Raw genomic sequence first — 13,757 nt, 5'->3', positions numbered from 1 at the left:
CACTTTGCCGATAACACTAATCTATCTGAAGCTGATAAATTTGCAAAATTGCTTCCTCTTTTTGACATGCACAAACGTTACTTAACACATGCAGTCTTGAAACTGAGCAATGACGAAAGCATGGTTCCTTATTTTGGTCGACATGGAGCCAAACAGTTCATCAAAGGTAAACCGATTAGATATGGGTACAAGATATGGAGCTTGTGTGATTCATTAGGATACCAGATTCAATTTGAACCATATCACCGGTTTGTTCCAAAGCTTGTAACATTGTTGTTGTTGAGTAAATCTATATTTACCAATTAAAATGATGCGTGGTATCCCTACAGGGTCAAAAATCCGTGAATTAGTGATTAAAAATTATTGCCGTAATAAAACAATACGTGAAATAGAAGACGAACTTAATATTTCTAAAAGCACAGTGTGGAATGTAATTAAACATTATGGAGAAACTGGGCAAATTTTATAAAAAAAGGGTAAAAATTCGGGTCGTCTAAAGTTAGTTTCTGACAGAAATAAAAGAATACTTGTAAAAATTTGCAAAAAAGGACGAAGAAACTAGATTAAATTTATCAAGGGAACGCTGTCGCAAATGGACTCTTAAAAGTGGATTAAAGTTTTACAAGGTTTACTTACAAGTAATAATTTAAAAATGTAGCTTTTAGAAAATTGTTGTTTTATAGGCAAAAGAAAAACCACTGTTAACAGAAAAACAAAAGAAAGCCAGGCTCGCATGGGCAAAATCTAAACTGTCTTGGTCAGCAGTAGTTTGGTCCGCATGCGTAATTCGCAATAAACATGAGGCATTTCATAAAGATTGTTTAAAACGTGGTGTAAAATTTCCGAAGGATGCTTTGAATTTATTGGTGGCACCGTGAACGCCGCAAAATATCAACAAATACTACAAAACAGCTTACTACCAAGTATCGTGAAGTTAAATGTTGGCAAAAATTACATATTTCAGCAGGATGGAGCCACTTGTCATACGGCCAAAACTACAAAAAAGTGGTTTGGTGATCAAAATATTAATGTTCTGTCTTGGCCTTCCAACAGTCCAAATCTGAATGTAATTGAAGCAGTTTGGCACAAAATGAAACAAACTTTGTGGAACAACCCACAACGGACATTGCCAGAACTTAAGGCATAAAATAAATTTGGGATGGATTTACTTCTGAACAGAGCAGAACCTTAGTGAATGAAGGGCGCCTTAGTAATGAACTAAGGGCGATGTTACTCCATTTTAGAAATACAAATCATGCCATGTCCCAATATTCAGTTGTCAGGCAAAATGTACACTTTTCTGGTTTAATTAGAAGTAATAGGATATGTATTTTGTTTTTGTGTTCTTCATTAGACAAAATTGTTGTTAATTGTCTAATTAAAATGAAAAATTTATGTCCCAATATGTTTCACAATTTTCATAAATATATTGTTACTTTTATTAAAATTTTATTTTTGTTGAAGGTTTTCGAATTCTTTTTGTTTCACATATGTTTTTTATAATTTGGTAGGTTGGAAGATTATTTACAACAGTCCATAAAATGTTTCTGGTTAGTTGACTTGAAATTAACAATGAAGTTCAAGTAAAGTTTATTATTAAGGAATGTTCAGTTCTTTTAAAATAAACTAACTATTATTTATAAACAAAAGGTTAACGTGATCAATCAGAATTGTTTTAAATATTGTCTTCTTAGTTTATGTTAATTATAAGGGTTATTGTTAAAAATTATTAAGTTCTTTTAAAATGTTATATAATTATAATTATACAGGGTGTTTCGGTGACTCGGGGAACAAATTTAACCATATATACTAGAGTGAAAATGACGACAATTCATGTAAAAAAAAAATTAGTAAAAGTCTTCAAATCTCAAATATACAGGCCATCAAAGTTAAGAAATTTTAACACATTTTTCCAAATATCTTAAACACTATTTACAGTAGAACGCTGAAATTTGGTACAGTATAATTCAATGTAATGTAAAATCGTTAGGCAATTTATGATTTCGATCGGTCCGCGGGAACAATGCTATACAGGCTGTTCCTAAAGTTTGTTTGCTCAGAACTTTTTTATTCTATCATAACCCTACATTTATTTTTGCAGTTTCTAATAGTAAATTTAATTTAGAAACTTTTATTACTCTTACATAATATTGATAAAAATCGCCGTTTTCGTGTTAAATGTAAAAATATTGGGTTCTGATTTCAATAATAGCACTAAAAAAAGAGAAATATAAGTTTTTGAAAATTTCCTTTAGTATTTTTTATTACTTGTCTTGTTATTTTTATTAATTTTACAAATTAAAAATGTGATTTAGCTAAATCTACACTTGGACATGTTGCATACCTAATAGTTATGACAGCTCAGTTCGATTTTCACTTGTCATTGCCAATTCAGATTATTTATTTATTTCTTTTTTTTAGTGTTATTGAGTTCGGAGCCTAACATTTTTGCATTTAATACGAAAACAGTGGTTTTTATCAATATTCTCTAAGAGTGATAAAAGATTCTAAACTAAATTTACTATTAGAAACTGTAAAAATAAATGTAGGGTTATGATAGAATAAAAAAGTTCTGAGCAAACAAAGTTTAGGAACAGCCTGTATAGCACTGTTCCCGCGTACCGATCCAACTCAAAAATTGCCTAATGATTTTACGTGATATTAGTTTACACTGTACCAAATTTCAACGCTTTACCATAAATAGTGTTTAAGATATTTAGAAAAATGTGTTAACATTTCATAACTTTGATGGCCTGTATCTTTGCAATTTGAGGACTTTTACTAATTTTTTTTACATGAATCGTCATCATTTTCACTCTAGTACATGTGGTTACATTTGTTCCCCAAGTTACCGAAACACCCTGTATAGTTGTTAGAGCTCGTAAAACTAACACAACACCTAGATCTAGAATCATACGATTTTAGCCGTCCTAAGAGACGTGCGGCTAAACCTGAATGTTTCTAGTTCTAGGTCTAGTGTTAGTTCTAGTTTTGCACTAGCTCTGTCACTACAACTAATACAAGACCTAGAACTAGAATCATACAGGTTTAGCCGTCTTAAGAGACGTGCGGCTAAACCTGAATGTTTCTAGTTCTAGGTCTAGTGTTAGTTCTAGTTTTGCACTAACGCTGTCACTAGAACTAACACAAGTCAATGATTAATTGTGCTTAATTGTTGTATATTTTTATTGAACTAAAAGTAGAACTAACAAAAACAGAACACAACGATGTGGATAGCTGTCCGAATTTGTGTGCATTAAAAGTATTGATTCAAATAGTTTAAAGTGCAAATTACAGATTTTTCATATAACGCACTTTTGGCTATAACTTTCCCGTATTAATCGGTTATATCGAAATTTGACTGTATTTTTATCTTTAATAAATTAATTTGTCGTTTGAATGATCAACAGTAACACGCGAAATGTACAAATAATGGAATCGGGGCGCCTCCACCACTGTTTGTGGTGTGTCCATTATCGGACCCAATCTGACCCCAACCTGGTTAGGGAGAATTCCCCTCGACGTCGTGTCTTGGGCAATCCACATTTTAACCAACACCCTTTTATTGATCCCTATTAAAAGTTCCTGTTTTCAACTAAAACCTTTCAACTAATGCGTTTTGACTAACCCAAATAAACAAATTTATTATTGATCATTTTAAAAAGGAACTCGTAGAACACAAATTGAAAAAGTTGTCTATTTTGCATTCAATGTGGATCTTGCCAGGAATCGGAAATGATTTGGAACGAAAGACACCGATTTTGAGACGGTGAGTTTTAGGAACTGAGAAAAATTCTCATGGGAGTAATGAAATATGAAGTCGACGGCGCGACGTCGCGTCGTTGGGAAGTTTTCATTTGTGCTTGTGCGAGTTACGAGATTCATAAATCTTGAACTGAGAAACTGAGAAAGAGAGACCAAGTGGGTGTAACGTATCATTTTCGTTTCCATCCAACTCCTCAGGGGGGAAACTAGACTCGGTAAAGATTAAAAATTTTATTATAACCCCGAAAATTATAGTTGAAAAAGACAACAACTTACTTAATCTCTTTCAATTTCTTTACAAACAATTTGGTAATATAAAAAAAATTAATTTGATAATATTTCATAAACTTCATTTCCGTTTTAGCACCTTTTATTTATAGAGGGTAGAAGGCAATTATCGATTATGCAGATTTAATGTTCGGTCTCTCTAACCTGGTTTCTAACCTAAAATACGTGCACCCTCCCAGCGACTAATCGCTAGGCGTCACTGGTGGTAGTAGTAGCGAGTTCAAATAAGGGATGATTACGACGTTGCCATCGTAGGAATATCGATGTCTTTGCCCTCGATACGTGTTTATCGAAAGAGGTCTCCTTAATGACACAGTAGCGTTAATGGTTGGAGCGCCCTTCGACGGCTATATTGCAAACCATCACACCCCTTTGTGTTACCTGGAAATAATTGGACAACGTTGCGACTCTTTTTAATTACGAAGACACTTTGAAACTTATTTCGTTGATAATTTAACGGAAAAGTTCAGAAGTTAAGTTTAAAGTAAAACATCGATAATTATAAACGTCAAAGTTGACATTTGACAGTTAGAATGACACATAAAAGTGTACACTCATTTAGCCACTTTAAAACGCTAATTGTTGCGTGTTCGTTTCAAGTTAGTGTTAGTAATAGTCCATGTATAGCGAATTATGTAAATGTTTACATGGATTGAAAATTTAAACTAAAGAATATGTCACTAAAATTTGTGTCCCATCATATCAAATGAACGAAATAACTTGGAAAGAGGCATGGAAAGAGGAAGTTTAAATATAGTCATTATCACCAAGTTAATTATGCGTGTGATACACTTATACATACAAATTAATATAAATAATTGCTTACCTTAGATGAAAACGTTTCCTCCGCAACAGATTGATGGAGAATCTTTGCAAATTCAATCACAACTAACTTGAACAGGAAATTAGCATCCGGATCTGGAGCTTGCTAGAACAATAAAAAAAATGTTTTATTTTGTCCATTTATTTATTTATCATTTATTGCCACAGACAAAAATACAAAATTACATAAGATACACTTAACTTAAACAGTATCAGCAAATGGATCATTTTATCGCACAAGCGATCTCTGCCAAATGACCCAACAGAACAAACAAAAATAAAAATAGTATTTGCTGAATATGGCAAGTAGTGACAATTAGATATTATTAACATCACCAAATAAGATTAAGCAAGAAAAGAAAAACAAAGAGAAAAATAAAGAAAAGACACAAAAAGAGAGATAGAGAGCGACTAAAAGAAACTAAAAGAATCTGCCGGATATCAGTTGCCAACAAGTGAGAGCAGTTGAAGAGAGGAAAAAAAGAGAAAGACAAAGAACAAAGAATCAGGAAACAGCCAGTTGAAGGGCAAGCAAGTGGCTCTTTAAAACATGTCTAAAATTAGTAATTCTAGAAATATTACGAATTTCAGAAGGCAGTCCATTCCACAGCGCAATCGACTGTACTGTAAATGATCTATGATAAATTTCAGTGCTATGAACGGGAAATGTAAGAATAGTATCAGAACGTGAACGAGTAGCAAGCTCATGAGTTGATAATTGCTGGAACCTATCTGATAAGTACTTTGGGGTGCAGTTATGAAGGATTTTAAATAAAATGGTTAATAAACGAAAGGATCTACGTCTCTCACAGGTTAACATCTGAATGTAATTGCGATACGGCGTTACATGCTCAAATCTATTTAGGTCAAATATGAACCGGATTATTGAGATAACTTACTCAGAAGAGTCACCGAGAGATCGGGATAAACCGCGTCCGCATAGTTGAAGTCAGGAAATATAAGAGAGTAACAAAGATTACGACGCACCACAGGAGGAAGAGCATAGCATAGACTTTTCTGCAAACATGTTGAATTTGCGGTTTCCAAGACAGTGCAGAATCCATAAGGACTCCAAGATTTTTCACTGTGTTAGAAAACCGTATGACATTACCATCCAGCATCAGATCACTGCAGGCAGATGGATTAATCTTACCAAGTAATTGACGAGTTCCAAACACAATAGATTGCGTTTTAACTGAGTTCAACTTAAGTCCGTATCTCCGAGACCAGTTCAAGACGTTAGATAGATCGTTATTAAGTCGCACAATAGCTGCCGGAAATTCAGCAACAGTAGTAGTATATATCTGCAGGTCGTCGGCATACAAATGATAATTACACGAGATATAATTAGTAACACTATTAACGAACAAAGAAAAAAGTAACGGACCCAATACCCTGAGGAACACCACATTTGATTGCACAAGCAGAAGAAATTGAAGAGTTAGCGCGTACGCACAAGGAGCGATGGGAAAGGTAGGATTGAAACCAAGAAACACAGGGGGGAGTGAATCCGTAGGCAGAAAGAGACGCTAAAAGAAGGCTGTGGTCGACAGAATCAAAAGCCTTGCTGAAATCGAGCAGTACCAGCACAGTAACACATCTGTTGTCGCAGGCATACCTAATATCATCAGTAACTTTAATGAGAGCAGTAGTTGCACTATGCCCACTGCGAAAACCCGATTGCAACTCATTGTGTAAATTAAACCTCTCTAGAAATCCTTGGACTTGTAAATAAACTAAGCGTTCAAGAGCTTTTGATAGTACGGATAAAATTGAAATCGGACGGAAATCAGTGTTACATGAAGAGGACTTGGATTTGGGTATGGGAACGACATGAGCAACCTTCCAGACAGAGGGAAATAAAGACCGCTCAAAAGAAAAGTTGAAGATATGAGTTAAGGGAGGAAGCACTATATCCAGGATAGGAAGAAGAAGGTTGAGACCGATACCATCAGAACCCACGCAAGGGGACTTCGAGTAAGTCAAAGCATCGCCTACTTCGATCACGGTCACAAGCGTAAGAGAGAAGGAGCAAGATTTAAGAGAAGTAAGAATTTCATTAATTGTAGCCGCCTTAGTTACGTCATCGATGATCAGGGGAGGCTCTGCAAAAAAGGTTGCCATCGACTCACAATCAAGATCCATCTGGACAGACGGAGAATCAATCACTCCAGGAGACCTCATAGTCCTCCAAAATGTTCTGGGCGCGACTCCAGACAGCCTCTGGTAGAAATAAGATCTCTTAGCATACTTGCATTTATGATTACAGCGGTTGCGTAAAATTTGATAATTTTCCCGATTAGCACTAGAGGGTGTACGTTTAACTACGGACTTTGCACGGTTACGCAGTCGCATAAGAGATCTTATCTCATCACTCAGCCAAGGTGCAGGCGGGTGCCTCATCCTGCGTTGTCTAAGTGGGGCATGTTTATCATAGAGATTAATGACTTTGGAATTAAAGTACTCCACTTTAGCATCAATATCTGTTAAACGATACAGTGGAAGCCAATCAATCATCAGTGCATCTGACAAGAGCAAATTAATTTCAACTCGCCCTAGATCACGGTATGTCACAACACGCCGAGAACGACTCAAATGCTGCACCCGCAGAGCACAATAGATTAAATCATGGTTGGAGAATTGGAAGGCAGGTAGCTGACCATGTGTAAGTATTCCGTCTGGACAGGATGTAATAATAAGATCAAGAAGAGAATGTGAGGTAGGAAGATGATGAGTAGGCAGAGAGGGTAAGATAGATAAGTTTGAGGAAGAAGTAACGAACTGAAGTTTCTCACTACGAGTATCATTTTTCAACAGACAGGTATTAAAATCCCCTATTAACAGAATAGTCCCATAGATAAGTGAGTGCCTTTCCAAAATCTCTTCCAACTGATCAAAATAGTTCATAGAAGGAGGGCAGTAAAAAACACCGAGTAATAATTTATTATAATCAGTTTTCAGCTGTACAAGCAAAAACTCCGCATTCGGCAACGTTCCGTCGGAGGTTTCTACGATGGTAGCATGCAAAGTGTTTCGAATAAATAAGGCCACTCCCCCACCACGTGAGAACATACGATCATTTCTTAACAAATAGTAATTAGGAAGAGTGTATAAAGTAGAAGGTAAGGTCGGCTTGAGCCACGTTTCTCCAACCATGATGACATCAAAGATATTGGATTCAAATGTAAGTAGGAGATCATCAAAATGAGCACAAATACTTTGCGCGTTTATATGACAGACTGAAATGAAGTTGGTCAGTCGAGGAGATCCCCGTATAATCAGCGGGATTAGTCACGCCACCACCATCCTGGACATTAAGGAGAGATTCCGTTGATGCCGCGAGAGAAGAGTCAATAGATGAAGTACAAGAAAGGAAAGATTGTGAAGAAGAATCAGATGAACAACTGATACCATATATAGATATGCGTGTATGTATAAAGTATATAAAAGTAGTAGATAAAAGAAACGAAAATTGTTCTAACTAAACTAAAAGTGATGTAAATTCATACAATGAAAACCGGGCAGGTCGCTACAGTGAGAACTGAAACCAACGAGTTAAGTTCCCCGGAAAAAACGGAAATAACCAATAACAAAGTATCTCAAAAATTAACAAAATAAAAATGAAAGAAACAATATATATATGTGCAAGGTAAATAAATAAACTGGGCATAAACCGAACTACTCCCAGCATAATAATCAAAAATAATCAAAACTGAATGTACTTTTAAAGAAAAATACTTGAAACAAGAAAAGAATTATAGCCTATTATAAACAAATCATAACCTACTCCACAGCAGCCATTTATCATTGTGTTGAAGGGTCAATGACCACTTAGTATTTCCTTTTGATTATTTTGCTAATAATAACCTGATATATATTATATTCCTAGGCTTTACCTTTCCAATGTTACTAGCTAGAATTTGATCTTTGCATGTATATAGATTATCTTTCGGTTAAAAAGACAGTTACATTTGGTGACCTTGTGCTATGAAATAGTAGCAAAGATGAGATTGGAACAAGAGAAGTATCACAAATGTAACTCGCCAAATTCAATGCAGGCCAATACATGGTCTTAAGTAGTCCTTGATAATGTATTTCTGGTTATATCTCGAAAATCGCTTCTGAACAATACTACCAGCAGAAAATAATCAAAGCGCTATCGATTGAAGGTAGCTATTTAATTAATTATCTTAACCCTCTTTGGTAGTTCTTGCTCGTTCGTTTCAATAATTAATTTGATACTATGTAAAATTTTCGGAAACTTATTCCTTTTAGAAATCAATAAAAACAGCACGACATATAAAAAAATAAATTTGACACAATAATGTTTTTGTCGATATTTTCAAAGCAATATGTAAATCTTTAGACATATAACAGAAGTATTAAGGGATTAAATCCGAAGTTTTAACGATCATCCAAGAAAACAACTTGGATTATAAATAGGAAAAACGACAAGTTGAATAAAAGGAGTCGAATTTTAACTACTTTTCGAGGGAGGCTTGGAGAAAGGAAGTTTTAGGAAAAGTTTCGGTAGTGAAAAACGATGGGAGTTCCTCTTACCCGGTCGAAGTTCGATTGGCTAAGTTTTGGGTTGGCCGGGGGGTGGGTATAATGGGCGTCGTAAATAATCCGGAACGTCGAACTACGATACCCGAACCGGGAGAAAGAAATTAATTAAAACCGAAGGAGAAAGTTATTGTGAAGGATTATTACAGTGAATTTCACTTAAGATGCAATATACAAAAATATAAATAGAAACCATTGCGTATGTACTTTGCCTCACATAAAATGCAACAAATGTCAATATAATTTGACATTACATTAAAACCTTGATATAACGGATCAATACGAAGAACGCAGTGATTGGCAAAATGTGCCACATGATGCTGTGGTTTTCTTTAGTGATGAGGCACATTTTCACTCATCGGGAACAAAATTACCGTTATTGAAGTGCACAAAATCCTTGGGAACTCCATGAAAAGCCTCTGTACAGAGTGTCCAAATTTCGATGGGTTTGCAGGGTATCTCAGTTATTATGAAAGATTAGAAAGTTGCGGCTTTCGCGAACCTGAGCTACTTTTTTGTGAAACTTACAATGGCGCAAACCAAATTTTCATAGCCCTCTTCGTTTTTGATATACAGGGAGTGTTTCAAAATTTACGATTTTCAAACACCTCCTGTATCTCAGCTATCCGGAAACGTAAAAACGGGTTCTAATAGATTTTTTCACGTAGAATCCAATGGTGCACGTAGAATTTTTCTAGTTATCACGGTTTTTGAGTTACAAAGAGTTAAGTATTTTAGAAGTTGAGTATTCAGCATTTGAGTTGTGTTTATAACTTAAAGACCGTGATGACTAGAAAAATTCTACGTGCACCATTGGATTCCACGTGAAAAAATCTATTAGAACCCGTTTTTACTTTTTTACTAAGTTTCCGGATAGCCGAGATACAGAAAGTGTCTGAAAGTCGTAAATGTCAAACACTCCCTGTATATCAAAAACGAAGATGACTATGAAAATTTGGTTTGCGCCATTGTAAGTTTCACAAAAAAGTAGCTCAGGTTCGCGAAAGCCGCAACTTTCTATCTTTCATAATAACTGAGATACCCTACAAACCCATCGAAATTTGGACACCCTGTACAGTAAACGTGTTACCGTGTGGTACGCGATTAGCAGTGTCGGGATCATCGGCCCGTAGTTTTTTGAAGAAGGAAAAGTAACAGTGACCGTTAACTCGGATCGATACATTCAAATGCTTCAAACTTTTATGGCACCACGACTCAATGCACTGCAGATTCAACAGGATGTGTTGTTTCAGCAGGACGGGGCCACTGCTCACACAAGCAGAAGATCTCTTCAAGATCTGAGGCAGCTGTTCCCAAAACGCTTGATGTCTTTGCGTGGAGACACCCACTAGCCAGCACGATTTCGAGACTTAACTCCCTGTGATTTTTCTCTATGAGAGTTTCTTAAGGCTGAAGTTTACAAACATCGTCCAGCCCTACGACAAGCGATTCAAAAAAAGATTGCTCGTATTCCTCAAGATATGTTGGTTAGAGTAATGGCGAACTTTGCATTGATAACGAAGGAAAACATTTGAGTAACCTCCCATTCTGTAGATTCCATTCATGTTAATATAGTTTCGTTAATTTGTACCATCTGTTTTTTATTCAATTTTCAAATTAGGAAGGGAGTTTTGCCGCACCCTGTATTGCAAGTTATATGAAATTCCCGGTATAATAATAATACAAATATTTAGTACAGGGCTTGTCACGACGAGCTGAGTCTGTATGTATGTGGTAAACTACTGGCACTATTTTTCTAAAAATTTGTATACAGGTTGTTTTAAAACAACGTTTAAATATTTATAGGGGTAGTAATCAAAAACAAGTGGAAAAGTCCTAATGAACATGGGTTCGCAAATCAACCGTTTTCGAGATACAGGATGTTCAAATTTTTTGGGACTCTACCTTTTTTCTTTTAAACTGTAACTACTACAGATTCGATATCTGACAAATCGATACAGTATGAAACTGTCTCGATTTGAGAGTAGTATGATGTTTCCATTACTTCCGCCATGTTGCCAAGAAAGAGTTCGTGATGCATTTCGATCTCTTTCTTCGGAAGAAATTCGGAGTGCCTCATATGCCGAGTATTTAAAAAAATTCATAAATGTTTGGAAGTTAAGGACAACCAGTTCGAACATTTACTATACTTATATCAATTTTTTAAAAACTTTGCAAGGGTTATAGTTATAAGCTATGCGTCCTCTCTGTGCAAACAGCAATTTTATTGTGAACGGTTGCATCTGCCAAAATTTTCAAAAAAACTAAAATAATTCAAAAATGGTGCACTCTAGACATATGATAACTTATATTAAAATTTGGCAGGGATAATAATAATAAAAATTATTATCATAAAAATTGATACATTCCATTTAAAATAACGAAGTTGGGGTCCATTTCCGGTATAACCGGAAGTTGGAGAAAACTGAAAATATTTTAGCTGAAACGAGCACTTCGGGTACACTCGGGAGCTCGTCGTGACAGACCCTGTATACAGGGTGAGTCAGAAAGAATGGAAAATCCGAATACCGGAGACACTAGACACCAAAATATGACGATTTAACCTAACATCTCATACAAATGTCGGTGGTTTTCAAGGCACAGGATGTTCAAAGTTAAATTCTTATTTCGAATTTTCTTAATAATTTTGAAGCTTTTTGTACTATTAACATAAAATTTGGTAGTTATATGTTTTCGAGCATGAGAAATACAAATTTGAAATTTATTTTGTGATGCAAGTTTGAGATATCAAGTCATGACTATTTTGTCAGTTAAGGTATGGTGAATTAGAACCAGAAATCTGAAGGAGCTTTGAATTCTACACAAAAAAGGTAGTCTGGCTTACATTGTCTAAGTCTACTGATTTCCAAGTTATCTGCTTTTAATTGTTTCAAAGTAATTTTAAGGTTAACATTTAAAATCAATAACACACAGTAACTATAGCAATTAGTAACGATAATAATCGATAACAATAACAATTAATTAATAACAATAGAATATTGTGACCATATTCAAAAATCCAGTGGATTTATAAATCTGGATTTCTCACTATTAGAAAACTCATTATGTCATGGCAATAATTGGTAATAACTTTATTGCTGGTAAAAATGATTATTGCACACGGAAATAAGATCAATGTTGACAATTAACAAGCAATTGTCGAAACATGAGCGGAAAAATAAGCCAACTTTGCTTATGTTAAAAAATAAAAATTTTAGAAGAAAAAAATACATTTAAAAGTAAATAATTCGAAAACCTTAGACAATTTAAATAAGAGTACCTTTTTCATGTAAAATTGAATGCTCTTTGTGATTTGTAACTCTTATTGGTCGTAGCTCGACAGCCACGAAACTTATGATTTGATTTATCAAACGAGCAGTGTCTATCTAACGCAATTTCAAATTCGTATTTCTTATGCTCGAAAACATAAAACTGCCAAATTTTATGTTAATAGTACAAAAAGCTTCAAAATTATCAAGAAATTTCGAAATAAGAATTTAACTTTCAACACCCTGTGCCTTGAAAACCATTGACATTTGTATAACAGATGTTAGGTTAAATCATCATATTTTGTTGTCTAGTATCTTGGGTATTCGGATTTCGAATTCTTTCTGACTCACCCTGTATATTAGTATTTTTTATTTTCCCAATAGAATTTAAGGTAGAAATTAATGTAGTGTTTTGATCATGGTGGAGATCCGGGTTAACAGTCTTTCAAATATGCACATCGTAAACGAGAGTGTAAATATAAGCTACAGAGAGGCTAAGATTAAACTTAATACTTCACGGTACACACATACACAAAGAGTTGGTCGCGTTTTAATGTATTTTTTAAAAACGGAATTAACATAAAATTTTAATCTTTCCAAGATTAAAAAAAAAATAATCGATAATAAAATGTCACATAAATCTTTTTCTTTTATTCTTCTTGGAAAACGCATGAATATTCACTCACATATTTTCGATTTATTTTATTTCTGGTGATATTCGTGGGGTATGTAATAAGGTAAAAGGATAAGGGTTTGGTTCGAGTGTGTTGGAGGGACGATAAAAGACGTAACATTTTAACGTCTTTCCGAGGCACGCTCTGATCCGATCGTCATTTGTCATGCGACACGTCAAGTCACGCACGGCCAACTTGTTGCAAGATATTGAGGAAATTTTTTTCTATCTTTAATAAATATATTATTATTTTTATGGGATAACTCATTTTGATAATTTGAATTTGAAAACTATTCCAGACTTAGTTCTTAATCTAGGCTCGTATCTTTTTCTCGTCAATTAGCAAGCTTTTAAGAGATTTACATCTAAACGAG

The 13,757-nt window shown here is 34.8% G+C and overlaps 1 protein-coding gene and 1 long non-coding RNA gene across 3 annotated transcripts in view; one reads left to right on the top strand and one right to left on the bottom strand.

Annotated features, from left to right (window-relative positions):
- Positions 1-13,757, top strand: part of LOC111417132 (A-type potassium channel modulatory protein KCNIP1) — a 42,671-nt gene that overhangs the window by 14,642 nt on the left and 14,272 nt on the right. The gene's annotated exons all lie outside the window — the stretch shown is intronic.
- The window catches only part of LOC139429541 (uncharacterized), a 46,464-nt gene that overhangs the window by 20,003 nt on the left and 12,704 nt on the right, over positions 1-13,757 (bottom strand). The window contains exon 5 of the long non-coding RNA XR_011640093.1: positions 4,880-4,981. This is a non-coding gene — a long non-coding RNA (uncharacterized lncRNA). The remainder of the gene's footprint in view (positions 1-4,879; positions 4,982-13,757) is intronic.

The sequence above is a fragment of the Onthophagus taurus genome, chromosome 3 (genome assembly GCF_036711975.1).
Source record: "Onthophagus taurus isolate NC chromosome 3, IU_Otau_3.0, whole genome shotgun sequence".
In the NCBI taxonomy this organism is placed as follows: domain Eukaryota; kingdom Metazoa; phylum Arthropoda; class Insecta; order Coleoptera; family Scarabaeidae; genus Onthophagus; species Onthophagus taurus.
The sequence above is the reverse complement of the archived record's forward strand: the minus strand, read 5'-3'. Positions and strand labels throughout refer to the sequence as shown.